At 41.1% G+C, this 26,911-nt stretch overlaps 1 protein-coding gene across 2 annotated transcripts in view; it reads left to right on the top strand.

Moving 5' to 3' along the window:
* atxn1a (ataxin 1a) overlaps positions 1–26,911 on the top strand; it is a 110,337-nt gene that overhangs the window by 61,664 nt on the left and 21,762 nt on the right. Inside the window, exon 3 of one of the 2 annotated variants that reach the window (XM_085395916.1) lies at positions 14,663–14,778. The gene's annotated coding sequence lies outside the window, so the exon portion shown is untranslated. Of the gene's footprint in view, positions 1–14,662; positions 14,779–25,125; positions 25,729–26,911 lie in introns of those variants that run through there. The other variant, XM_085395917.1, reaches the window with a different exon arrangement.

Genomic DNA, 26,911 nt, shown 5'->3' with positions numbered 1-26,911 from the left:
AATTTCTTCCTCTTTCCTTTTATGTCAAAGGTTCTTCTCTGCCTGACTCAGCCACTTTTCTTTCCCTTCATCTGTCTGTCTGATATTTCTGTGTATCATTACTTTGGTTCAGAGAAGGCTTGTGCAGAGCTTGTCTCCCAGCTGAGTGTGTGTGTGTGTGTGTGTGTGTCCCGCCAGTATTGGTAGCAGTCTCTCAGGAGTGCTGCATTAGTCTTTGAAGATCTTAGAATAAAAGAGAGTGAGAGGGCGGGAGAGAGAGAGAGACTCAGACGAGGTCCTCGTTCTTTTATCATATTCTGCCACAACTCGGTTTCTTTATTTCTTCGTTTGTGTTTCGTCTCTGTCTTCTATTCACTCCCTCTGTTATCACCCCACCCCTATCTGTCGGAGCATTTTTTTCTCCCCCTCCTGTCTTTATTTTATCTGCTTCACAGTCAAAGACGCTCTGTTTTCATTCTGCAGCAGTGCAGTGCGTTTGAGACTCGGTTTTTACTTCAGTTGCAGACATAAATCGAGTTTAGGTTGCCATCCACGTTATTAAACATTCATTGATAAAATGTGACCCACCGCATAAGCAGTAACTTAATCCACAGTGCATTTAGGCTGATGCATTTCTTTTGAAAGAAAAGAAATAGGGAATGATTTCTCATTCAATAAGAGGCGAATTACTCTTACATTAACTTGTGACCTTTCTTTATGAGATGGTCAGATGAGTCCGCACTGCTGCCCTAATCTGCTTAATTTTTCATTTTGTAACATGTGACCTCAGCAGGAGCACTCTGCTAGTCAGGTGATTGACTCAGTGAGCACCTGAGGCATACCATACACATATATTGTGCAGTTTAACACACTTCACATGTATAATTTAGCCACAATAAATAGTCATTAAGTCAAAGACATGAGGTAAGAAAAATAAACAGGATTTTCACTGTAATCTAAATGGAAATCTACCAAACTGAATGTGTAATGTTTTTTGCAGTTTTGCTTGTATATACAGCCAGTATGGGTTCAGCTGTGATTAAGCCAGAGGTCTCCAACTCCAATCAACGACAGCTACTGTCCGGCACAGCTGAATCAAATGGTTGAATTACCTCTTCACCATGCCATCAAATTTGGCAAAGGCCTGGTAACAACATTTGATTTAAGTGTGTTGGAACAAGGATCCATCTAAAATCTCCAGGACAGTAGCACTTGAACACTGGAGTTGGAGACCCCTGGATTAAGCCAACATAGAAGTGCTAAAAACTGCAGTTCCTCGAGTTGGCCACTTGGGGTAACTTCAAAAAGAGCTTTTATAGACACCAGTAATAAGCAGATTTCCCTCATTTGACTACTATAGATGAATATGATTTTTATTGTTTTTGTACCCATTCATATTATTATAATTCTGCTTAGACAAGTAGGTGCTGCGAGCCACGAGTTGTCTGTAAGGTTACACTTATTTTAATTTGAGTTGCTCACTTGGACCTCTTCTGTGTTTTTGTGATATTAGCTGATGGCAGAACATTGCAAACAGAGCAAGATGTCAGCAGTCACAAATACTCAAGAACTCAAGCTTCAAAACTGGAGTTCACAAACCAGTAGGCAATGTCATAGTTGCTACTTCCATCCTTTATATACAGTTTGCCACTCTTGGTTGCAATACAGTGTTGCTCATCTTAAATCACACCCTCTACACTCTGATATAATGCAAATGTCCTCAGATGCTTACAGGTGTCTACAGTTAATGTTTAGAGCTGTGATAGAGGGGACTTTCTGGAGGCACTTTCTGTCCCCCCCCCCCCCCCCATAGCTTGAAAATATTGCGGTTTTGTTTATTTGCTCCTATGAGCTTGTTTTTAATTATTCCTGTAAGATTTTCAGGCTCCTCGTGGTGTTTGAAGTCTGCTGAAGAGCTCTGGTTGCACAGGCGACATCAGAGATGGTTGATCCACGATTGTTTTGTGTGTTTTTGGGTTTTTTTGTGACGTGATGCTAATATTGTGTCTCCTTCTTCTGCTTCTCAATGGGAGGTCATCTGAGTAGCATGAGTACATGTGTGTATGCATACGTGTGTGTGTGTGTGTGTGTGTGTGTGTGTGTGTGTGTGTGTGTGTGTGTGTGTGTGTGTGTGTGTGTGTGTGTGTGTGTGTGTGTGTGTGTGTGTGTGTGTGTGTGATTGATAACCTGATAGGGCAGGGAGTGAGGTTGAATGGACTATCTGCTTACAAGTGCTACCTAGAAAAGGTTCATAGAGAATAAACTGTATCTGATGAGATTATGAGTATATAATTACCAAAACAGACTAAAGATGTAATTCTGTAATTATGTAAATGAAGCCGCTCCAGAGCATGTTTCAATAAAAATATAGACACAGATATCTGCTGTTCTTTATTGTCCATAAATTAGGATTGAAAACAGTCCTGTAGTGTTTGTGTGTGTCTGTACCTATATTTTTACATCTTATATATATGGATATGTGGATTTATGGATAGTTTCCATTTTATCAATTACTGCTATTGCTTACTCAGTTATTAATAAATAATAATTGTTGTGACAGCAGGCAATTAGGTTACAAACTTGCCTTTTCAACAAATGGCTAATGTATCCTTCCTATTTATCATTTTACACGAGCTGCATGACACACACACACATGCACGCACACACGCGCAGACACACAGAGTGGTAAGGTCCAGCTGCCTAGCTGGCGGGCACTGAGCTCGCAGCAGTCGACCATAACAACCCTTTCTCCATCAATCAACGATAGAGTGCTCGGCTGTAGTAATGATGTCATCACACTCACACAAACACGTGCACACGTATAGACCACTCAACACACACTTATCTCATCCTCTTTGTTTTGACCTTGAGTTGCTGGTAGATGTGTGTGCCTGCGGTTGTCTCAGTGTGTGCAGAGTGCAAAAGGAATGAGGTTTTTTGTCACTGCTTTGCAAAGATAGCAGGCGAGGATGCAATCTGTTTCTGATATCAGGTACATAAATCTTGCACACATCAAGTATATTACAAATGCACGCACAGACACACACACGCACATGCGGGCGCGCACGCACACACAGTCCCAGACAGACCATTACAAATGCTTTTCAATTGCAACTGAAGTCAAGGTTGTCTGAGTGTGTGTATGTGCATGTGTGTGTTTAGTTTCTTCTTTTCTCTGAAATGCTCTGCAGCACACTCATGTGGTTACATAGAATCAGACATTTAATTTAATTGTATGCACACATGGGTATTCACAGACGCGGACTAAAGCTTTCTTGGCTGCTGCCTCAAAGCACACTGTGCGCTGTCTATCTTGCGTGCTGCACAATATCGTTTATTATTTAGTAAATATTGATATCTATGACTAGCTAGTTTATTGTGATGGTGCTTTGTTTTCTCTATTATTATGTTACTCTTTGTTGTTTGCTGTCTCCTCTGTTTGTTTTTTTTGTTTGTTTGTTTTTTTTTTTCTCCATACAGGTGACCCAGGAGTTCTTTTTTTTTTTTTTCTCTCTCTTCCCCCCCCTTCTCACCGTCTCTTCTCCCCTTTGGTTTTCTTTCTTTCTCTCCCCCTCTTTCTCTCATTCATTCCCCCTGTCCTATTTATTAAAAAAAAAAAAAAAAAAAAAAAAAATGACAAAGGATGAACTGAAGCTCTGCCTTCACGTAATGTCGCATACTGCTGTTTCTGATGTCATTTAAAAAAAGAAAAAAAAAAGTTGGTTGCACATCCATGGTGTGAATCTCCTGTTCCACCAAATCCCAAAGGTGCTCTCTTGGATTCAGATCTGGTGACTATGGAGGCCATTTGGATACACTGAACTCATTGTCGTGACCAAGAAACCAATTTAAGACATGTGTTATTCTTGAGGATGACACATGTATGTATACTTACACTGACACATGCACAGATCTTCTAAGTCCAGTTGTGCCTCTGCCAGGCTCTGAGGCAGGGGGCCAGCACAGTGAGGTGAAGAAAGTGGCAAGAACACTTACTGGCAAATCAGGGGCCAATTAAAAATGCTCAACGCTGTGTGTGTGTGTGTGTGTGTGTGTGTGTGTGTGTGTGTGTGTGTGTGTGTGTGTGTGTGTGTGTGTGTGTGCGTGTCCGTGCGTGTGTGTGTGTGTCCTTGTTTTACTGCCAAGGAGAGGGTTGGCAAAGAAAGCACGCTTCCTATTCTCTCAGCATGCCCTCTTAACGCAGAAGCTTACACACACACACACACACACACACACACACACAGAGCGAGAAAGGACAGGCATTCATTTGCCCTAAATAAAGACAATGGGGTAAGACAATCCCACGGCTCTGTGTGTGTGTGTGTGTGTGTGTGTGTGTGTGTGTGTGTGTGTGTGTGTGTGTGTGTGTGTGTGTGTGTGTGTGTGTGTGTGTGTGTGTGTGAGACAAACACACAAGTGTAGTTTTACAAAGTAATGCTAAGGCAGGACAATACCCTGCCTGTGAATTTGTGTGGGATAAGTAAAAACAAAAAGTAGAAGGGCTGTCAACCTTCACTCAACTGATCTGGCATTAGGGTCTTAATCAGTGGGGAAATATTAAGTTAGTTGCTTTCCTAGATTTTATTGACAGCTAGTGGTACAAAGTGATGATTGCACCCGAGTGCCTTTATTGTGATCTCGGGTGACTTCAACCATGTATCACTGGACAATACACTACCAACATTCAAACAATATGTGGACTGTCCCACCAGGGGAGAGAAAACTTTAGACTTACTGTATGCTAACGTCAAGGATGCATACAGCTCCTCCTCCCTCCCCCCACTTGGTAGGTCAGATCATAACCTGATTCACCTCACCCCCCGCTATGTGCCAATTGTGAGGAGGGAACCTGTGACCACCAGGACTGTTAGGAGGTGGTCAGAGGAGGCAATAGCGGAACTACAGGGCTGTTTCGAGGTGACCGACTGGGAAACACTCTGTGAGCCTCACGCCGAGGACATCAATGGGCTTACTGAGTGTATCACAGGCTACATAACTTTCTGCACCGACTCCATTGTTCCAGCTCAGACTGTTCATTGTTACCCAAATAACAAGCCGTGGGTGACTAAGGACATCAAAGCCCTCCTCAACAACAAGAAGAGGGCTTTCAGAGGGGGCAACAAAGAGGAGGTGAGGAAGGTCCAGGTGTTACTAAAGGACAAGATCAGAGAGGCTAAGGACAATTACAGGAGGAAGCTGGAGTGGAAACTCCAGCAGAACAGCATGAGAGAGGTGTGGAGGGGCATGAAGACCATCACTGGATTCAGGCCAACCAACAGCAGGGGAGCTGAGGGAGGTGAGAATAGAGCCGACGAGTTGAATCTGTTTTTCAATAGATTCGACACCACAGTGTCTGCTCCCACCCCCACAACCTCACCTGCAGTCAGCCTGGAATCCAGAGCCACACCACTGTGCCAGCCTCTCTCTTCACATGTTGCCTCCTGTGAGATTCCTGACACCCCTCCCCCACCCATCACCTTCACTCAATACCAGGTTGAGATGCAAATGAGGAGACTTCACTCAGGCAAGTCTGCTGGACCAGACGGAGTGAGTCCCCTTGTCCTCAAGACCTGTGCCCCCCAGCTGTGTGGAGTCTTTCATAAACTGTTTATGCTGAGTCTGAGTCTGCAGAGGGTCCCGGTGATGTGGAAGACATCATGCCTCGTCCCTGTACCAAAGACGCCTCGTCCCAGTGGCCCCCAGGATTACAGGCCCGTGGCACTGACCTCCCACATCATGAAGACCCTGGAAAGGCTCATCCTGGACCAGCTGCGACCCATAGTAAGACCAGCGTGGCAAAGACCAAGGAACTGATCGTGGACTTCAGGAAGACCAGGAAACACTTGACCCCTGTTTCAATCCAGGGGGTCAGTGTTGACATTGTGGAGGACTATAAATACCTTGGAGTACACATTGACAATAAACTGGACTGGGCTAAAAACACCACAGCACTTTACAGGAAGGGCCAGAGTCGTCTCTATTTTTTGAGGCGACTGAGGTCCTTCAACATCTGCCAGAAAATGCTGAGGATTTTCTATGAGTCTGTTGTGGCCAGTGCGATCCTCTATGCTGTTGCATGCTGGGGGAGCAGGCTGAGGGTCGCAGATGCCAACAGACTTAATAAACTGATCCGTAAGGCCAGCAATGTTGTGGGGATGGAGCTGGACTCCCTCAAGGTGGTGTCGGAGAGGCGGATGCTGTCCAAGATAAAGACAATGTTGGATAACACCTCCCACCCACTCCATGACATGTTGGTCAGTCACAGGAGCTCGTTCAGTGAGAGACTGAGATTACCGAAAAGCACCACTGAACGACACAGGAAATCATTCCTGCCTGTGGCCATCTCCCTGTACAACGCATCCACTTAACACACTGTTTGCTGCTACAGCTACACATGTTTCTTTTCCAAATATTTATTTATAAGTGACTTATGTATGTATGTATGTATATATATGTATATATTGTACTATTCTTAGTTAGCGTATTGTCTGTCTTGTCTTAATGTTGGTTTAAAATGGAGCACTGTAACAAAAAATAATTTCCCCCAGGGATCAATAAAGTATTCTGATTCTGATTCTGATTCAACCTCGTTCCTTCCCCAGCTGATTGTGACTGATTAAGTAACGTGAAGCAACATTTTCCAACTTGTTAAAAAGATGTTCTATTTTGCCTTTTTTTGCAAGTGTGGAATGCTCCTCTTATTAAATTACAGTGAAGGCTTTTGATTGATCGAGTCACTATTTTGTTTATTTATATGATATTTTACTGTCACGGAACACTGAACATCAGCTGTCGTGTTCCCACGTTTCAGAGCATTTAATTGGGTTTTAATGTGTTAGCTAACATATTTCAGAACTTTCCTGAACTGTATAGTACTTAATCTATCAGCGTAATTACTGACCACTAAATGTGGTGGTAAGCAGTTTTAACTGGACAGTGACACTAACATATAGTGCTGCGCAAAGGTCGTGAGTCACCTGTCTTTTCTTTATATTTTGGTTCTACGGAGCCAGGCTTTCATATGGTCAAGTGTTCTTGAGCAATAGTTCTCCAGGCTTTCTGGTTTACAGTCCAGTCCTTGTACCGAACCTTTTTCAAAGCAACGAGTTAAGTGGCTTTACAAGCAAGAAATAGAAAAAAAATCCAGCAAAGAGCAGACACAGTAACTCTGTCTGGTCTCATCAGAAATGGTTGGAAGGTTGAATGTCAACAAAAGAGTGAGGTATGCCAAAATACACAAGAAGTGTAGTACAAACAGCAGCGAAACAAGTCTTATTGAGTGACAGAGGACTGAACAAAAGGCAGCCAACTTTCAAAGAAGAACTCCTTCAAGAATCCTCGTGAAATACTGACGACTACTGAAAGAAATTACAAGGAAACATGTTCAAGAGAGTTTAGGCTCAGGTGTTGAAGAATAAAGGTGGTCATACCAAATATTGGCTTACAAGTTTGTTGTAATTGTACAAACTCTGTTTTGGCCTTACATGCATATAAAGAAATGAGAGGTGGTTCCAGAGTTTTGCACGGATTTGTGTCAGGTTAATTAGGCCTGTGATCACAGCAGCAGTATTGGTGTTCCAACTCTTATCCATACTGTAGCTTAGCACTCAATTACATATTGATTCTTTGTTCTTTTAATACAATCACACACAAAAAATATCCTACATGAGATCAATTCTCATTTACCAGTGTGTTTGAAAACTATGACCTCCATCAGTTAAACTGTTCTATACTCTCAGCCTTATAATGGCATTGTTGTTACTTTAGGCTTTGAAACGACTAAGAAGGAAATGCTATTGGGTGAACTAGACATTCCTCTGAGATTGTTCTTATTTTTTCATGTGCGCATGTGCATGTGATTGTTATTTGTTCATCTTCCTACTTTTCAAAAACACATTTTAAGGTTGTATGCTAAAAATAGTCCAGGCCTGTAACAGGAATGATTTGTTTTTGGCACAGATTCTAACACAGCTGCCACGTACACACTTCCAGTAACACGGCAAACATTAAGTAAAGGATAGTGATGATTACTGAAGGACACGGCTCTTTCCAAACACATGTGCGCCTATGATAACATTCCTGTTCTCAGCACCTTAAACGTGCAGAGGGCTGATTCTTCACTTGTGGTATGACAAGATTGTTGGAGTCTAGGGAAATAGGATTGTGGTTGAGGAAGGCATTTCCCTTAAATTACAATGATGGTCAGTCACTCAGTCTACACACACACACACACACACACACACACACACACACACACACACACACACACACACACACACACACACACACACACACACACACACACACACACACACTGCATTCTTCTGCCTTAAGCAACCAAACAGCTGTCAGACACTACGTCAGCTCCTGAAGTATTCCGTCTATGTGTTCTTGTGATTGTGATCGTCTGCCATACTTATAATGACGAATTGTGTGCTGTACTACAGCAAAGGTAATTGGTAAGTAAGTGAAAAGAGAAACTGGATTCTTGAGGCTTTGAAATGGTCTTACTTATCCCTCAGTATTTACAGGAAGATAAAGTGCAAAAATCTAGACTTTGAAGGCTTTTTAACCTTGAATTTATCTACTATTTACTAACATTCTGCACAATTCTGCAAAACATTGTTAAATTAAGGTCTGGTTGAGCTCGGCTCTTGAACCCAGCATTTGTGGTTTCTACAGTCTACAGCAAAAAAAGAAAGGAAAGGGAAAAAATGCACCATACATGTTCGACCAAACTTGTGCAGTAGGCATAGGATTTGGCTGCAGTCATGGTAGAAGTGGGTGGATGTTTTATTTGATACACTTGGCGAAAAATGCAAGCACTTAAACAGATGAAGTGATGGTTGAGTGGACAAAAGCATTCATGCCGTAATCACGCCAGCATGCAGTCAAGTACAGCGAAACATTCACACAGAGAACATTTGTTAGGCGTGTTGAATATCATCGCCTTTGAAAGAGAGAGCCACGCACTGTTACATGCATCATTGTGAACCCGCTTACCCAAAGTGAGGGCACAGAACAGCAGCAAAGTCACACAAAAGACTGCAGCTTTGGTGTTTGGTCATTTGTTTACTGGCTCCAACACTTAAAGTAGCTGCTCTGGGAAAAGGCTCTGGGCAATATACCAAACTTTTGTACTGTATGATCACAAGTTTGTCTTGATGACAGTGTCAGACAAGTGAATCAGCATACATAAAACGTCTTTCACCGACTGCTGTTGTACAGGGTCTGTTGTTGAGACTGAGGTAGATTAGCAGCAAATAGATGAATACTGGAGGCATTTTGATCATATGAGCGTTTGCACAGTAGCACTGAATGTGGTCTTTGTTGGTTTGGAGGTTGAATGCACATAATGCAAGTCACTTTTGACAAATAAATTTAATGCTGTATAATTCTGGTACAATATAATGGAAAACCTTAAGGCACATTCATTTTCAGTACACACAATAAAACAACCTCTCATAAATACACACAGGAGCTGGCTACTCCACTGCGGTTTAGAATTAGATCAGCTATTTATTTAATGTGGTTTAAACTGAACCACTCCTGACTAATTTAGCCTCCCTAATTTATGGATGTGATGGATTAATACAGTGTTTATATGTGTAAAATAGACAGCGTACAATGTGGAGTATGGAAAAAGCTTCGGTAGGGGTGGGGTAAGAAATAATTATATCGTATTTATCACAATTTCATTTAAAATTTCAAGTGATTTTCTTCTCTTTATGAAAAATGAAATGGAACAACAAAACCAAGATTAGGACTGATAAAGTTGTGTCACACTATATTTACAGTATTTTACTGATAGATTTTGTGTATTTAAAGTTAAATTAAAGTTTTGTGATTTATTTTAATGAGCTTGTGAGTTATTTAGTCTTCTGGATTCATCCCAAACATTCATTTTTATTGCTATTACTAGTTCATGCCCATCCCACCTGTATTGTTAGCCTGTTTGAGCAGTGAAATTGAAATGGTACTATGCTTGTATAAGGTGTTGTAGCTGCATAAATGGAAAAAAAGGATCATTTTAGCAAGTGGTTGCTAGGCAACATGATGATGATATAATATATTATGTGCAACTGAGCCTTTGTGGATATAAATGAGATGTTATTGTCATGAAATTAAAGGCAAAAATAAAAGGTCATTTCAGGTTGTTGCTAATAATTTTCTTGGATATTAATTAGAGGTTACAGTCATGAAATAAAAAAAGTTGCTTTTATAAAGTCTTATAAGTCCAAAAATCCCCCAAACAGGTCATTTTAGCCTGTTTTTGGATGGTTGCTGGGCAACATGATGACATCATAACGTCTGATATACAGGGTGGGCATGGGAATGGTTGGTGATATTAAAGTCCTGTTTGTGGCACATTAGCATATGTGAGGGGGCAAACTCCTCCAGATGGGTGGTGACCATGGTGGCCATTTAGAAGTCGGCCATCTTGGATACAACTTTTGTTTTTCCAATAGGAAGAGGGTCATGTGACACATCAAACTTATTGGTAATGTCACAAGAAAAACAATGGTGTGCTTGGTTTCAACGTAACTTTATTCTTTCATGAGTTATTTACAAATTTTTGACCACTTATAAAATGTGTTCAGTGTGCTGCCCATTGTGTTGGATTGTCAATGCAACCCTCTTCTCCCACTCTTCACACACTGATAGCAACACCGCAGGAGAAATGCCAGCACAGGCATCCAGTATCCGTAGTTTCAGGTGCTGCACATCTCGTATCTTCACACCATAGACAATTGCCTTCAGATGACCCCAAAGATAAATGTCTAAGGGGGTCAGATCGGGAGACCTTGGGGGCCATTCAACTGGCCCACGACGACCAATCCACTTTCCAGGAAACTGTTCATCTAGGAATGCTCGGACCTGGCACCCATAATGTGGTGGTGCACCATCTTGCTGGAAAAACTCAGGGAACGTGCCAGCTTCAGTGCATAAAGAGGGAAACACATCATCATGTAGCAATTTCAAATATCCAGTGGCCTTGAAGTTTCCATTGATGAAGAATGGACCCACTATCGTTGTACCCCATATACCACACCAAACCATCACTTTTGTTTTGTTGGGTTAGTGTCAGACCAATAGCGGTGGTTTTGTTTGTTAACTTCACCATTCACATAAAAGTTTGCCTCATCACTGAACAAAATCTTCTGCGTGAACTGAGGGTCCTGTTCCAATTTTTGTTTTGCCCATTCTGCAAATTCTGTGCGCCGATCTGGGTCATCCTGGAGTTTGTAAGGGTGCCATTTGTGAGTAGCTAATATCCGCCGAAGGGATGTTCGACTAATGCTACTCTCCAGTGACATGCGGCGAGTGCTACGCTGTGGGCTCTTGCTGAATGAAGCTAGGACAGCCACTGATGTTTCTTCATTAGTGAGAGTTTTCTTGCGTCCACATTTTGGCAAATCCAACACTGAACCAGTTTCACGAAACTTAGCAAGCAGTTTGCTGACTGTAGCATGGGAGATGGGTGGACTCGTAGGGTGTCTTGCATTGAAATCTGCTGCAATGACCCGGTTACTGCGTTCACCAGATATCAACACAATTTCGATCCGCTCCTCACGTGTTAACCTCTTTGACATGTCAATGGCTGTGAACAAAGAGAAACTTGTAAATAACCCATGAAATAATAAAGTTACGTTGAAACCAAGCACACCATTGTTTTTCTTGTGACATTACCAATAAATTTGATGTGTCACATGGTCCTCTTCCTATTGGAAAAACAAAAGTTGTATCCAAGATGGCTTCTAAATGGTCACCACCCATCTGGAGGAGTTTGCCCCCTCACATATACTAATGTGCCACAAACAGGACTTTAGTATCACCAACCATTCCCATGTTATTACGGTGTATCCATATAAATGGCCCACCCTGTAGATAAGAGCCTCTAGGAGCCTAAGATGTACCTATGTGCCAAGCTTGGCTGCTCAACTCATTACGGTCTAGGAAGAGTTGGCAGTCAAAGAAACAAACTCACAGACAGAGATTTCCTGTTTCATAGTAAAATGGTACCAACCCAAACAGCCAGAGAGATCTCCTATTCCTTATTGCTCATATTCAGACTTATTAAATTCATTACTTTGCACGCGTGATTAAGTCATGGACAACAACTTTAACAAAGCTATTAAGATGCACAGGCTCTACTCCCATTATTGGTAAAAGACCAAAGTCAGAACAAGACAAACTGTTGATTAATGAACTCAGAGTTCAGATATCCATTAAGCTCTTTTTTTTCGTTTCTTAAAGCCTTTGAACGAATCTACTACCTGGACTTGCTGAATAATTTTCAGCTGACAGACATTTCTGGTGTATTTGTTATTATTCTGAAGATGTGCGGATTCAAAAGTATCAAACTACCATGAACAAGATGTTGCTTTGAAATAGAGAAAATATTCAGTCAAAAGATTAGACCACATGTATTAAGCACTGTTAAGGGAGATGGACTGCTGTTGCGGTACTTCCACCTTAAAAGCCGTATTGAGCAAAGCAATTCAAGTGCAACAACTCTTACAATCACTTACAATAAGCGTGATTAGGAGGTTAATGAGGTAAAACTCTTACACCGTAGATTTCTTATATTTTCTGTGTGTGGATATTAAAAAGACATTATTAAGTACTTTATTTTATAATGACTAATAAATAAGGTCTGACAGTATTGGTTCTGCTCATGAAGCTGTAGAAATCATGTTACTTTTGTTTTTTTACCCTTCACAATCTAGAACAGAGATTTATCTCAGCTTGTGTGTGAGGAGAAAGGAGCAGGTGTCTCTGTTTAAGAGACCCCAGGTAGTTGAAGGATTAAATAGACAGCTGATTCAGATTACAGGCACAGTCTGAAGTAATTAGAGCATCATGTGAAGGGTGATTTAGATATCAGTTATATGATTAGCTTTTTTGAATTGTAACAAGTCTATTTTATCGCAATAATTCTAATTTACAGATATGAGAAATGAGCAAATAAAGCATTGTTAGTTAGTTGGTTTGTTTTTTGTTTTTTAATAAGAGAAGCTTATAAGCTGATAAATTGTGTTGATAAGATGAGAAGGTCTGTTTTGTTTTCCCTGAAAGTTGGTGCAGCGTTAGATGAAAACCCTCGCTGTCTGTCCTGCTTTGCCCTCACTTCTTATCATCCTCCTCCCTTTCTGCTGACATTTTTCAGCTTTTCATACTCCCTGCTGTGCCTCGCTGGCTATGCCAGTGTTGTCATCCCATTGAGTTTCTATCTGCCTCTTCTCTGCCACCATCTGTTTCTCTCCTCTGCCTCTCTGTTGTCTCCCTCTTCCTCCCTGCTTGCTTTACCTCTCTGTCCCCTCTTTTCTCTCCATCTGTCTTTATTTTTCATCACCTCTGGATTGTCTGTACTCTACTTTTTCTTTGGTCTCTCAACATATTTTTTGGCTCTCTGGTGCTGGGTTTTCTTTCTCTGTGTGTAATGCTTCTTCCCTGCATCCCCCTTTTCTCCCTTGTATTTTTTATACCATGTGATCAATTCCTTTGCCAGTTAGTGTTTGCTAATCCATGGCCTCAGTGCTCATCTATTTTTTCCTCTTTCTCCTCCTTACATAAATCCATTACAAGTCTCTGTAATACACAGAACCCCTCTTGCTTTCTTTGTGCAGACACTTTAACGCATGTGTAAATGTTTAAGCCTGATTCTGTTGCGCACTATCAGTTTTAACCAAATATTTATTTTCTCTCTTCCTCTCTCCGTCCCACAGAGTGATCATGCATAACTTAAAAAGTGTGAATGGAATGACATATTTTACTATCACAAAACCAGCCAAATGCTGTAATCCCATCTCGGTTTCTTATGAGCTGCAATGAAACACTTTCCCACAGCTAAGACAGCTGCATACAAACTTCCCTCCCACACCTCCCCACCTCTTTTCTTGTTGTCAGACATATAAGAACTAGGTCAGTAGGATGTTTGGCATCCCACATATACCCCATAAACATTCATAGACACACACATACTGCCGCTGACTAACAGCAGGGAACATGTGTCTTGTATCCCCATAACATAGCCGTCACTCCAGCACAACCTGCCTAATTAGTCCCACAGAGTGTGTACACACTGTCGACAATCAGCTAGTCTGTCTCTTATGTTGGTGTGTGGGCGTCTGCTCGAGTCAGCTTGTTGCACATTTGATGTCTTTAAAGATACTCTGGAGTTTCTTCCCCGAGTATGACATGCACTGTGTATAATGATGACCTGCAGTTTTTAAAACAGCGAAGCACTTGAAGCTTCTCATAGATATGGAAGTGCTAGATGTCCCCCACCTTTTCTCTAACAAATATCACAAATCATTTTTAACTTATGTTCATGCACAGCAACAATCGCAGCATAAAATCCACCTATTCACACATAATTCATCAACATCCACATAATCATGACAGAAGTGGGGGTTTTTGTCTTATTGTAGGACTTTTATTTACTTGTTTGTAGCAAAATAATCAGAACCACGGTTTTTCTTCTTGAATCAAAGAAGAGCAGTGATTATTTTTATTGACGGAACAATGCAGTCTGTCCTCAGCTGTGTGTCCAGATCCATTCTTGCTATTGCTGACACAGCGTATATGAATATATGTGAATTTATATAAACATATGCGCTTTCCCCCTATATTTCCCTATAAATTTTGAGTAACTTTGTTTGTTGTTTTCATTCACCAGGGAGTGCTGTGTCCCTGAGTCAACACACTGCATTCTGGGATAGTCTGGAACCCTCTCCATGGGCTGTACCACCTGCTGACACACCTGGGGGCTCTGGAGGGGTTGTGTTGAATGAGGTAAAATTGTCTTTGCATTGATACCATGGTGAAAATTATTTTTTAAAAAGCATCTTCTGTTCTTTGCTATGTAATCTAGTTTCGTCTGTGCACGGCGACCCGCTGCGTATCGTGTTTTTAAGTTGCTAGAACTCAGGTTGTGCTTGACAACCTAGGACACAGTAGTTGGCTCATTACTGCTGAATCACAACTGACAAACTGCTATCACATTGTTATTTCAACCTAAAAGCTGTTAGTCTGCCATGGTTAATTTGATGTTATTAGTTCTGGCATCAAGGACTTTTCCAGATCAGTGTTTTCTCTTTGACTAAGAGTCCAGTTTTGCAATAAACCTGACATTCCAACTGCTGCACAGATGCGTGTTTAGCAAGGTTCAAATCAGCGACTTCTACATGTAAAAAACAACACACCAAAAACCACCTTTCATATGTGAGGTAAATGTACGGCTTGAGAAGGAATTGTTTGGTTTACAGCTTTGTTTGCATTGCATATGTATTTCTAATGTTTTTCTTTCAGTATCTGCTATCTAATATTTCTCTACAAATAGAGCTGCTGTTCTTCACATTTCTTGAAAAGCACAGACTACAACTGCTTTGATTTTCTCTGAATTACTCACTGCGAAAGTGCCGTCTTTTTGTGGTAATATCGATCCCCAAAGGGGAAATTCTGTTTCGCTTCCTACCTTTACCGCAGGGAAGTAAGATGGCAGGGTCAGCTACAGAATAGCACCTTTGGAGCTGCTGCCGATTATCTCACTCACAGACATTTCAGTGAGGTCAAGGATTTGAACTCGGGTCTTCTGTTTGATGGATAGCCTCTCAGCTCACTATAAGCTGTTTTCCCAGTGAGTCACAAGGAGAGAAACAAGTTTTAAAGTAGAATATTTTAACTCCTTTTAAGCCCAGCTTTGGTAATCACATCTAGTACAGATGCTTAAACACTGGTTTGAAGACAAAAAAAGTGAGCTGTACTGTCAGTAAGGCTGGTTCTTATACAGTATGTCATTGCTTTTTCTTTTTCTTTTTTTGGAGTAGAAAACATGTTCCTGCCTGTTGTTGTGATGCAGTGGCAGTAAGGGAATGCACTGTGGTCCACATCTCTATCCACCAGTTTACTGCTGCCTCAAAAAAATAAGAAAGAAAAAAAAATCACATATACTGTAAGTACACATCCACAGAGAGAACAACAAACCCATTTACCCCACAGGGAGCAGCCAGCACGGCAGTTTCACTGCCTCTCTATGCTTTTGTATGTCTCTGTCTTCCTGCCTCCCTAACCCCCCCCCCCCCCCCCCCCCCTCCTTCCTTGAGTTAATTGAAACTCAAATAAATGAAGATTTATTAGCGTCATATTGATCAAAACATATTGTGTCCTAAAAAACGTCTCACTGCACTGCTTGTTGAAGAGTACAAATATGAATTTAGAAAATGTCCCTCTTCTTCTTCTTTTTCTGTAACGGTGTTGAAGTGCACACGGCTGTTATTTCCTCCTTCACACTATCACCCTTCTTGTCAAATCCAAACAGTAAAAATGTGTGAGTGCTCGTGAGTGTGGGTGAGAGAGAGTAAAGCAGAGAGACAGAGAGAGAGAGTGTCGGTGCTATTCTTGGCTGGTTGGGGAAGTCTTGGCTCCCTGGCGTATGGGAAAAGGGCTCTTGGCAAGTCTCGAATCGAGGCATTCCATTATGTTGTCCTCTTGAAACACACACAGACATGCAAACTTGTTTTTGCCACTTAAAAGGACGTCGCATTCACCAAAACTTACTCAAAGGAGATTTTAACCATAATCACTATGTGCTAAATCCAAATCGTTACATTCACGAAACATTAAGAATTTACCCTAAAATGTGATGGTTTACATTTCAGTTGTAGAAACACGCCAGTAGCTTTCTAGTACTAGTACTTTATGCCCCGAGGCTCAAAGCTAGTTTCACTGTCACTCAGTTGCGCACACACGCAGACAGCATTCAGCACAATATCCTTCGAATCAATTGCCTAAGGAGTGGGAGGCTGTCTGCATGGCTTCTATCAGCTAATAGATCTCTCAACATCCCTTTCTCTCTACCTCTGTTACTCGCTCTCTTTGTCCGTCTCACTGCAGCGCAAGTACAAGGTGACATCACTGTCTCGTTCACCGTCTCTCTTATCTTCTTTCTGCTTCGCCATCATTTACTTGTACTTTAATCCCGCTCCCCCACTCCTGGTCCCGGTGTCCATCTCTCCTGCCCTCTTTTTTTTTTTCTTTTTTCTTTTTTTTTTTACCCTCTTCTCTCTGTCCTTCCCTCTGTTTCTCTACCACTGCAAAGGCTTACATAACTGCAGTCAAACCCTCTGGTGTTCCAGGCAGAGATTGGGTTTGGTGTTGAAATGGGGTCATGGTCAGAGGGTGTTGTGTCTCAGGAGGACACGTACGACCATCCTGAAGGCAATTTGTGAGTGTTTGAGTGTGCGTGTGAGACTGGGGTTAGGGGGAGTCCCAATAAAGATAGTAAAACAAGGGTGTGTGTCTTTCTAAAACACGAGACAGCTGCATGCATACGGAAGCATATTGCACAGAAATAAGCTTGTTTTGCTAACTGCACACAATTTGCTGGTCTTTCAGTTTGTGTGTGTTTGTGTGTGTGAATAAAAACAAACCGAGAATAATGATGTTAAAAGAAAGTGACAGATTAGTTGGGAAAGTGAAGCGAGCAGTGACAAGCCTGTGTGGTCAGTCTGTCTGTTTCCTTTTTGTCATTCTAGCTTCAAAGTCTGAAGCAGTGGGAATGTTGGAGTGAACCAAATCCAACTCACTGTTTGTGCATACTTGAAGCTTTTTTCTTTACCACAATCTCTAAATATAAATTGCTTTGTCAGGTCAGGCGAAGTTGGAAAAATGAGATTGAAGCACTAACATAAACTTCAGTTATGGTATTTCTAGTGTAAGCTAGAAAGTCAAAGTAATTCTTTGGCTCGTATTATCAGCCAAGACGTTGCATATATAGCTGGGGAACAAATTGAAGGCCAGAAAAACCACATAAAGTACGTTGGCATGGTGCTTAAGGTCACTACAGCCCGTCAGAACAACTTCAGTGTAGTGGTGTTTTGAAGATGCTGGTGGAAAGTGTTGCCTAAACACACAGTCGCATTTAAGAAATCTTGAAATGCCGTAGTTCCTTATCAACAAATAGGCAGAAATTGAAGCAGCCTTTAGAGTTTACACATGTAAAGACTTCCACTTCTTTGTTATGTGTGTCCAGTGATGAAATCAATCAGTCCTGTGAGGTCTTTTCTTTGGAAAATGTAGAAATACAGTTACCCACTAACTGCATGCTTTCTGTCTTAGTGAGAAAGTTTCCATCTTTATTTGTCTACGCACATATAACATTTAAAATGCAGCTTTATTTTCTGTTGCAGTATTTTCAGTTGATCACAGATTTGGAAAATAAAATATTATCCCTTTGTTACCAGCACAGAAAACCTTATTCCCTTCTGGGAGACCGAGAGGACAGAGCACAGCTATTTTCCATAGTGTGCAGGGTAACATGAATGGAGGGATGTATGGATTTGTATGCTACGTTAAACTCTATTCTTTTCATCACACAAATTTTAGCCTCACAAGCAGGGATGCTGCTGGGCAGCATGCAGACACCTGTGGAGCGTGGAGCCTTTGTGTTTGTGAGAGTCTGCCTGTGGAATTTGTTTGTTTGGATGATTGCTGAGTACTGTACTGGCTCTGGTGTGCGCTGCACGTGTGTCCTGTTGAGTCTCAGGAGTGTTGGATGTGTGTTTGTGTAGAGCAGAGGACTTTGATGAATGTGTGCTCAAGCAGTGGTGCTGCCGCTCTGACATTTTTGTCCGTGTGCCTTTGAAAAGGTGGAACGCATTATTCATAGACAAGGACACATGCTGAGCAGCCGCTCACCTCTCCTTCATCCACAAAAGGCCTGCTGCCATGCCCATTCATGCCAATTAGTGCCAGTCTGCCTGTCTGTGTCCATTACAGCGGGCAGTTCACCTTCAGCGAACACAGCAGTATTGTTCTCTGTCCTAGATGTCGACACATGCAGCGACCATCCTAAAATCTGAGTGAATTCTTTTTTTTTTTTCTGTCAAGGAGGGAAAAAAATAAAGTGTATGTGCACTGACAAACAACTCCAGCCACATTATGTATTAATATTTGTCTGCTCAGCCATTCTGTTTAGTGCTGTGATCTCTGCAGCACCTCAGACTCGCGCACATGCACCTGTCAGCATAGTTCTCAGCCTGACATCAGATTTTGAAAGCTCTTACTCATGTCAGCGGAGTCTGATTTTTTTTTTTTTTTTCTTTTCTTTTTCGCATTTCTCCCACTTATATGAACAAATCATCAGATAAACATGGGCATCGCAAATTGACTTTTTGTATGAAAAATGGGATGGAAGGAAGGAAATCGGTTTAATAAGAAAAACTCTGTCAGTCACACTCTACATATGTTACATTGTAGGAGATAATAAAAGAATTATAGAGCATAACTTTCTTCCCATCCAATTGGAAAATCTTATTTAGGGTGAGCTACTAAAATTCTTTATAGGTGCTGTTCACCTGCAAGCTACTTCTCAACCCACCTCCACTTCAGCTCTACAAAGTACAAAGCTTACCTGATGTATCTGACTAAAACACGCCTGCCACTGATTTGCTGTTGCTCTCCCCACCTAATGATTTGAATGTGTGCGGACAGAAGGGAGGGAATGCCCCCTAAACAGTGCCATATTGGCAAATTACTGCATCAGCTTTAACTATAGTGGTTCTGACTGAAAATTTTAATATGGGAAATTTTTTATTCTTTTCATCTTGAGTTTGATACCAGTAGAAGTACTAGTACAGGCCTATGGTACTTAGTGCATGATGTGTTGTTAGGTGGTTTCTAGGCAAAATACTGTCATCATAATACCATGCTCATTTAAAGTTTTGTGATAATAAATTTTATGTTTTTGTTATGAAATTAAAATGATTCTATGCTTTATAAGGCGCTTTGGATGAATAAATGCTAAAAAACCTTTTAGCCTTATGTGATATAGATAAGAACCTGGTTCTTATCTATATCACATAAGTCAGGAAGGTACATTTTAGCAATCTGCATGCCCATTGGGTACTCAACCTGGGTGCATGTTTTGGTTGTTCAACTCCTGATTGTGAAGCGGGAGTTCACGGGCAAACAAACTCATTATGTGTATTATAGTAAGATTTGTCAGATGAGTCAGCAAGACAAACATTTTTAAAATGCCTAAAACAAAAAGTAGTGAAGGAAAGTAATGAAGCAACCATGAGTAAACTTTAAAAACCTTTAAAAAACAAACAAAAAAAACCCCCAAACACACAGATTCAGTAAACCATTTCTTCATTATGTGAATATGAAAAAGTTTTTTGTTTTTTACAATTTTTGTTGCTTCATTAGCTTAGTGCAGGGGTGCCAAACATCTGACCCATGAGCTAAAATTGGCCTGCCCAAAGGTCCAATCTGGCCCACTAGATGGCTTAGATTTTTTTACTGTATTTTCATTAGTTTTACTACCAAAACTACAAATACTACATATTTATATATATATATGTATGTATGTTTGTATGTATGTATGTATGTATGTATGTATATATAGATATGTATAGATATGTTCATTCAATATTTTTATTCAGACATCTCAGGGATTAAATATATAAACCTCTAAGTAAAGTAAAGTAAGGGGTACAGTATTTCTTTTTTTACTCCTTTGGCCGACTTAAGATACAAATGGGCTGTATGCTTGCACTAACTCCATAGGACCACATGGGGTCAGCGTATGTAATTTACAGTGACCTTACTGGTTGTTGTTTTTTCTTCTTCTTTGTTTATTAACTACAGTCACTGGATAACTGGTTCTTCTTGTGAACCCTTTTACATTACACAATAAATTATGATTCAAGCTTGTGGAGAAATATTTCGATGTTCTTAAACACTAATTGAGTCATATTTAGAATTTAAAACAGGATTACTAATTGTATGTATTGCATTTCTTGAAGGGTTGGGGAAGGTGGTTGAATGGACAAAAGGGTTCTAGTTGTGTGGGCAGAGTGAATGAATAGATTGCATAATGGTGTTTGGATTACATTTATCTCTCTTTTTTACGCCTCTTTTCTGTCTTTTACTTTTATCTCCATTTTTCTCTCTTCGTTGGGGTCTTTTTTTTTTTTTTAACAGAAGATGAAAAAAACCCAACTCATGTTTTCTGTCTCCAGCTACCTCCCATCCCACATTTCTCTTTTACTCCCTTTTGTACTGCAACACACATACTCCGAACAGGATTATATATTGTCTTTGAAAAGATATCTGAGTGTTTATGTCTGCATTTGTTATTGAATAAGTGTGTTGGACTTTTGCCTGCATATTTGTGTGTCTGAATGTCAACGATGACTACTATTGTTTGCGTGAGTGTATGTGTGCCTGTGTGTGTGTGTGTGTGTGTGTGTACTCAGTAGGATTATGCAGCAATAGAGGAGCTTAGCAGTGATTTGCCCATCCATTCCAGTCCCTCCCTAATCCTGCAAACACACACATGCATACTTCTTTGTGTGTGTGACTAGCAGGGATCTAATAGTGTGTGTGGATTAGTAGGTTTGTGAATGGGATGTGGCTTGGGCCGAAGTAGCGCACTACACTGCCAGCAAGTTAACAGTCTGGCAGAGGGTTTGTGAGCGAGGGGAAAAATGAAAGATATTTGCAGACCGTGTAAATGCCCCAAAGTTCAGAGGGCACTATTAGCATAATTATGAAATGATTACAAAAGGTTCTGAATAATAGATTACTGACAGAACATTAGTTCATAAAGTCTGTCTGGCAGACACAGTTTGTGTGTATGAGTGTGTGACCATTAGATGGCTCTACACGTGCTCTCTCACCAGCTTGCGCACACATACACACACATAGTCACACATAGGCCCAGAGACAGATGGAAAGACATGGATAAACAAGGGAGCTGAGACTTTTGCCGACGGAGACGGGAGGGGATAGATGGGTAAAGAGAGCGTAGGATGGCGGGGGTTGCTGTTGTCATAACCACAGCGTGTGTGAAGTTTGCGTGGGCGACTGAGAGAGAGCGGCACAGAGATTCAGTGTGTGTGTGACAGGGAGAGAGAGCAGAGCAGTGTGTGATATGTATATGGGTGTGTGTGTATATATAGAAGCTTTTCATCAGTTTCCTTAGTGACTGGCTGTGACTGAGACTGTGCTCTGCAGAAAGGCAGAAGGCTGAGACAGAATAAGGCAGGTTTTGCAGTGAATTTTTCAGTGCACTTAACAATTCATTGATTCTTGATGAGAGGAGATCATTGACTGAGGTGTCATGTTATGAGTGAGTCTTGTTGAAAAGCTCAATGCGTGTGTTTTGATTCAACCTTCATTCTGGCCATTTCTAATCAAACTCACTAAGGAGTGTGGCTTGTCAGTCAGGTCTGCATTAAAGTGCTTCTTGTTGTTTAAAGTGGAAAGATTATGTCAAATTATTGTCAATCAAAGAAAAAATGTGTGTTTTTCTAAAGCTGGAGATGTGCGATGATTATGATGTCGTGTTATACACATACAGCACATTCACCATGAAGCAGTTATGTACATTTGTAGGGATTCAACAGGACACTTTTATGCTAAAGGACAATGAGAAATGGGTTTTGAGGAAGGCAAGTCGTGCCAAGATTGAGCAATAGTGATGTTTTGGAAGCGTATTGGTTTCCAATTTTCAGTCACACCCAACTGAATCAGTTGTCTTGGTTGGGCTTCAGGCTACATTTGAAACAACAGGTATCATTTATCTTTAGATTCAGCAGTTGGCGAAAAGTTTCACCAAGGCTTCAGGCGAGACGGTCCACCTGATCAAAGGAGGGAGGCGTGCAGGGCTAGACTTCGGATCGCCAAGCAAGAAACTAAAATTTCTAATTTCTTTCTGCTCATTCTCTACTCCCACTTTGTCTCGCTCTCTTTGTCTTATCCTGCTTTCACTTGTAAACAAACCCACACAAATAGGGCTGCTCGATTATGGCAAAAATGATAATCACGATTATTTTCACTGAAATTGAGCTCTCGATTATTTGACGATATTTATTTAACCCTTTAAGACCTACCATAGAACCAAATCCGCCAGAGCTTATATATATTTTTTTACATGTTGTAGTGGCATTTTTTGGGAGCATTTCAAGTTGCTATACATCAATACAACTGTTATAGCCCATATTTTAATAATATGTATGCATTAAGTCCATAGTAAGTACATTAATTGCAAAAAAGTGCAATAAACTACAAAAAAATTGAAAATCGTTTTTGTTTGTTTTTTTTACATATATTTCTACTTGGGGAAATTTAAGGGGCTTATCCCTCAAAACTTTAAATACAAAAAAGTTGCAAAAAAATAGTTTACAACAACAGGAAATTTATTTTGAGTGTCTTCATAGTTTTATTTTGGAGATACAGCAATTTTTATATACTGCAGGAAAAACAAAGAACAATCCTATGATGCAAATTTGCAAAGAAAACAGCAGGTGCATCAAAACAAACTATTTCAAGCAGTGCAATTCGAGTTCTAAGCATCCCAGAAACTATTCAGAAAAGTATAGAGTCAAACATGACTTATAAAAACACCAGTATAGGCTTTTAAGGCCTACAAGTAAAAAACTACATTTTCCGCGAAAATGACGTCACTTCCGGTTTTGGACAGGAAATGGTGGACATGCGACAGTTCGCGTTGACGTCTGTTTCAATGTGGGAAGTGTTACGAACAGCTGATCGGATCGGCAAAGCGTGTTAAAATACTAAAATGTACTTTAATGTACTGAGACTTTATCATAGTTTGCATTGTATTTGATTTAAATGGAAAAACTAATGACTTGTTCTTCTAGTGAACTCTTCATACAGTGAATTATGATTCAAGCTTGCTGAGAAATATCTCTATGTTAGAAGGCTACAGGCTTACTAATCATATTGTATTTCTTGGGTTAGGGCAGGATGTTTAATGGACAAAATAGTCATAGTTGTGCAGTTTTTTGCTTTGCTTTTCCTCCTCAATCAGATATTTTGAGTTAATTCTTTTGAGCTTCATTTTGATGTTAAAAGACTCTTCGTTAACAACGTAATATTACGATTTTATAGCGCATATGCAGTGCATCATGAAGGATCATGATAAAATGCAGTGGTGTTGGTTACATTTCCAAAACTGCCTTCAAATTCCCCGATCTTAACATTTCTAAAGAAATGCACAATATTCAATTTCTTTAGAAATGGGTGGAATATTTTTGAAACAGGAAGGAAATTTCGCAACTTTCAGTGCCATAGCAAATCACGAACTGTGTTGTCAACATGAACGAAAGCCCAACCGTACTAGATGATCGCTTATCGGTAAGAATGCCCTATGAAAAATAAAATAAAAAGACTACAAATAAACTGTGACATTCCTGCTTTTTAAAACTCTTCACATTGAGCATTTTACTCTGTGTTTTATATGTTACCACATTCATTGCAAATATTGAAATGTCTCCTGCTGCCAGAAACTATGAATACCCAGTGTTGAACATTGGAACCCTGGAATGATATCAAGCTGACAGGAAGGCCAACTAAAACAAACAGGATGTCTTTTTAGTGCATGTTTAGACCAACTAAATCTTTCGGGAATCATTTTTCCGTAAGTTAGTTAGTCATTGCATGTGTGCGCACGTGTGTTTGTGTGTGTGTTAACATCCTATAAGAGAGTGCTCATTTCTCTTCTGTGCGTGCTACATCTCTTAGCATTGAAGAGCACATTTCATCTATATTTACTTCCAAATGGTCTTTTAACTAGGTCAGCTAACTAACGGAAATAGACTCCTCTACAATTGTAATCAGTCATACCATCTAGTGGTCAAAACTGGGAAATGCAGGCTTGTCGAATCCGAGCATGAAACCAACTATATCTGAAAAGGGGGACGAAAAGAGGTTCTGATTTTCCTTTTGCCTCCTTGATTTAATTCACAAACCCTTACACCTTTATAAACAAGACACCTTTCCTCGGTTCCTCTCCAGCATATATCAAATATGTCTGGCGTCACCGTGATCAGATCAGATCAGATCAGCCTTATATGCAAGTCTATCGGTGTGTCTCGACGAGTTTTCCATGTGTCACTCTTTCATGCGCTCACTCTGTTTCTGTCTGCCTCCCTCTCTCTAATCTCTACTACTCACTTTCTCCCTCCCTCCGCCTTTATCTCTCCCACAGTCCCCTCTCTGCCCTTCTCACTGTAACACCCTCCCACCCAGCCTCTCTCTCTCCCTCTCCCTCCCTTTCGTTCTCTTTCTCTGCTTGTAAGCGGTCTCTGGGCGTGCAGCCAGCTGGCATGTGTGTGTTTTTTGAATGAATACCTGATGAAGTTGGACGAGCGAACTGTGGGAGGGGCCCTGTGTGTGCTTGCGTGTGTGTGTGTGTGTGTGTGTGTGTGTGTGTGTGTGTGTGTGTGTGTGTGTGGGGCAGACAGTGTGAGAGCTCTGGCTCGCATTCAGCCCCTTGCATAATACACGTTGGAGCTCTGCATGCGGGACTCCCTCCCTGTGGGCGTGTGCTAGTGTGTGCTACCAGTTTTGTGTGTACGTTTGTGCGAGTGTGTGTGTGTGTGTGAGAGAGATCACCTGAGTGCTGTATTTCAGTGGTAGTGAGGGAGCTTCCTGCCTGCCAGATTTAGTAGAAGGTTGCTGGCTCTGTGTGTGTGTGTCTGTGTTGTCTGTTTGGGGGGAGGGGGGGGGAGAAAGGCAGATAGCAGTTTGTAGCACAAGTACACTGCTTGGGATTTACCGCCTGAGAGAGAGAGAGCGTGAGAGAGGGAGAGAGAGACTCGGGGTGCTTTACAAGGGACACAGCAGAGCAGGAGAAGGGAGCAGTTAAGGGAGCAAAGGAATGAGAGGGGGAGAGAAAGCATGCTGCAGAAGTGGGCTACTCCTGCTACCCTGGTAAGTACACTTCACACAGTTTTGCGCTCGCTCTGAATGAAGTGTGTATGGGAGCAGCAGAGTCAGCCTGTGTGTGTCTCAAATGCTTGTGGTGTTGTCTCACAGTATGCCTTTTGTAAATGCGTACTGCCCTAGTTTATCCTACAAACGTCGTTGCTTGTTTCTTGCATTCGTCCGTTCTCCTGAAGCTCTTCTCTTCTCTTCTCTTCTCTTCTCTTCTCTTCTCTTCTCTTCTCTTCTCTTCTCTTCTCTTCTCTTCTCACATTTTTCTCATTCTTCTCCTTCCATTGGCTCTCCCTGCCTGCCCGTCTGTGTGTCTGCCCCCTCTCCCTCCTCCCTACCCCAGCCTCCATCCACCCAACCATCCAACCAAGCTCAGGGCTGCCGAGGGGTGAGAAAGTGCAAGTCATGCAACACTGCCTAAGTGTTTGTTTTCTGAACAAGACTCTCTTTCTCACAGTCATTTATTTCTCTCCATCTCTATCTCCCTTTGTTTGTGTAACTCTTAACCACTCTCCCTCTTTCTCAGTTTCTCTCCGCCTTGCTACTCTCTTTCTCGGCCCCCCTTGAGCTTCTCTAACTCTGTGCCCATCTGTCATTGGCAGATCCTCCATCACTCTCTCACTATCTGTCCGTACTCCTATATGTGTGTTGTTTGTTGTTGTTTGTGTGCAATTACGAGCGGAGGATGACAGTGAATAAAGTGGCAGCCTTGTCAAAGTTCCCAGTCTGGCAAGGGTTCTTCTAATGTGCACACGCACACACACACACATAGGCAGCGCCGTGCTTGCAAACACACACTCACACAGATGAATGCAAAACTACGTCAACAAAAAGCTGCAGAGAAGCTTAGATCAAGAAATAAGAGAAGGAGAGACAGACAGTGAAGTATAAGCCTGTAGCAACACTCTACTTTCTAGTTGAACTATATTTAGCTGTGAGATAACACATCACGTTGGACTTATCCCTTTGATCATGATTATGATTATGACTGGGCAATCATGCACCCACACACACACTGAAAGGCATATACATTATGTGCAGCAGCATTTGCATAAAAAAAGTTGCAATAGCATGTAAAATGTAAACAAAACCCGAGTGAGATGATTTGCATTCATTTAAACCGTTATTTCATAAAAATATCTTGAAATGAGAAATGTGTTTATTAGAAAAACACTTGCTC

This window comes from Rhamphochromis longiceps, linkage group LG22, assembly GCF_057381845.1.
Source record: "Rhamphochromis longiceps isolate RC_006_pf linkage group LG22, R_longiceps_female_GT1.1, whole genome shotgun sequence".
Classification (NCBI taxonomy): Eukaryota; Metazoa; Chordata; class Actinopteri; order Cichliformes; family Cichlidae; genus Rhamphochromis; species Rhamphochromis longiceps.
The sequence above is the reverse complement of the archived record's forward strand: the minus strand, read 5'-3'. Positions and strand labels throughout refer to the sequence as shown.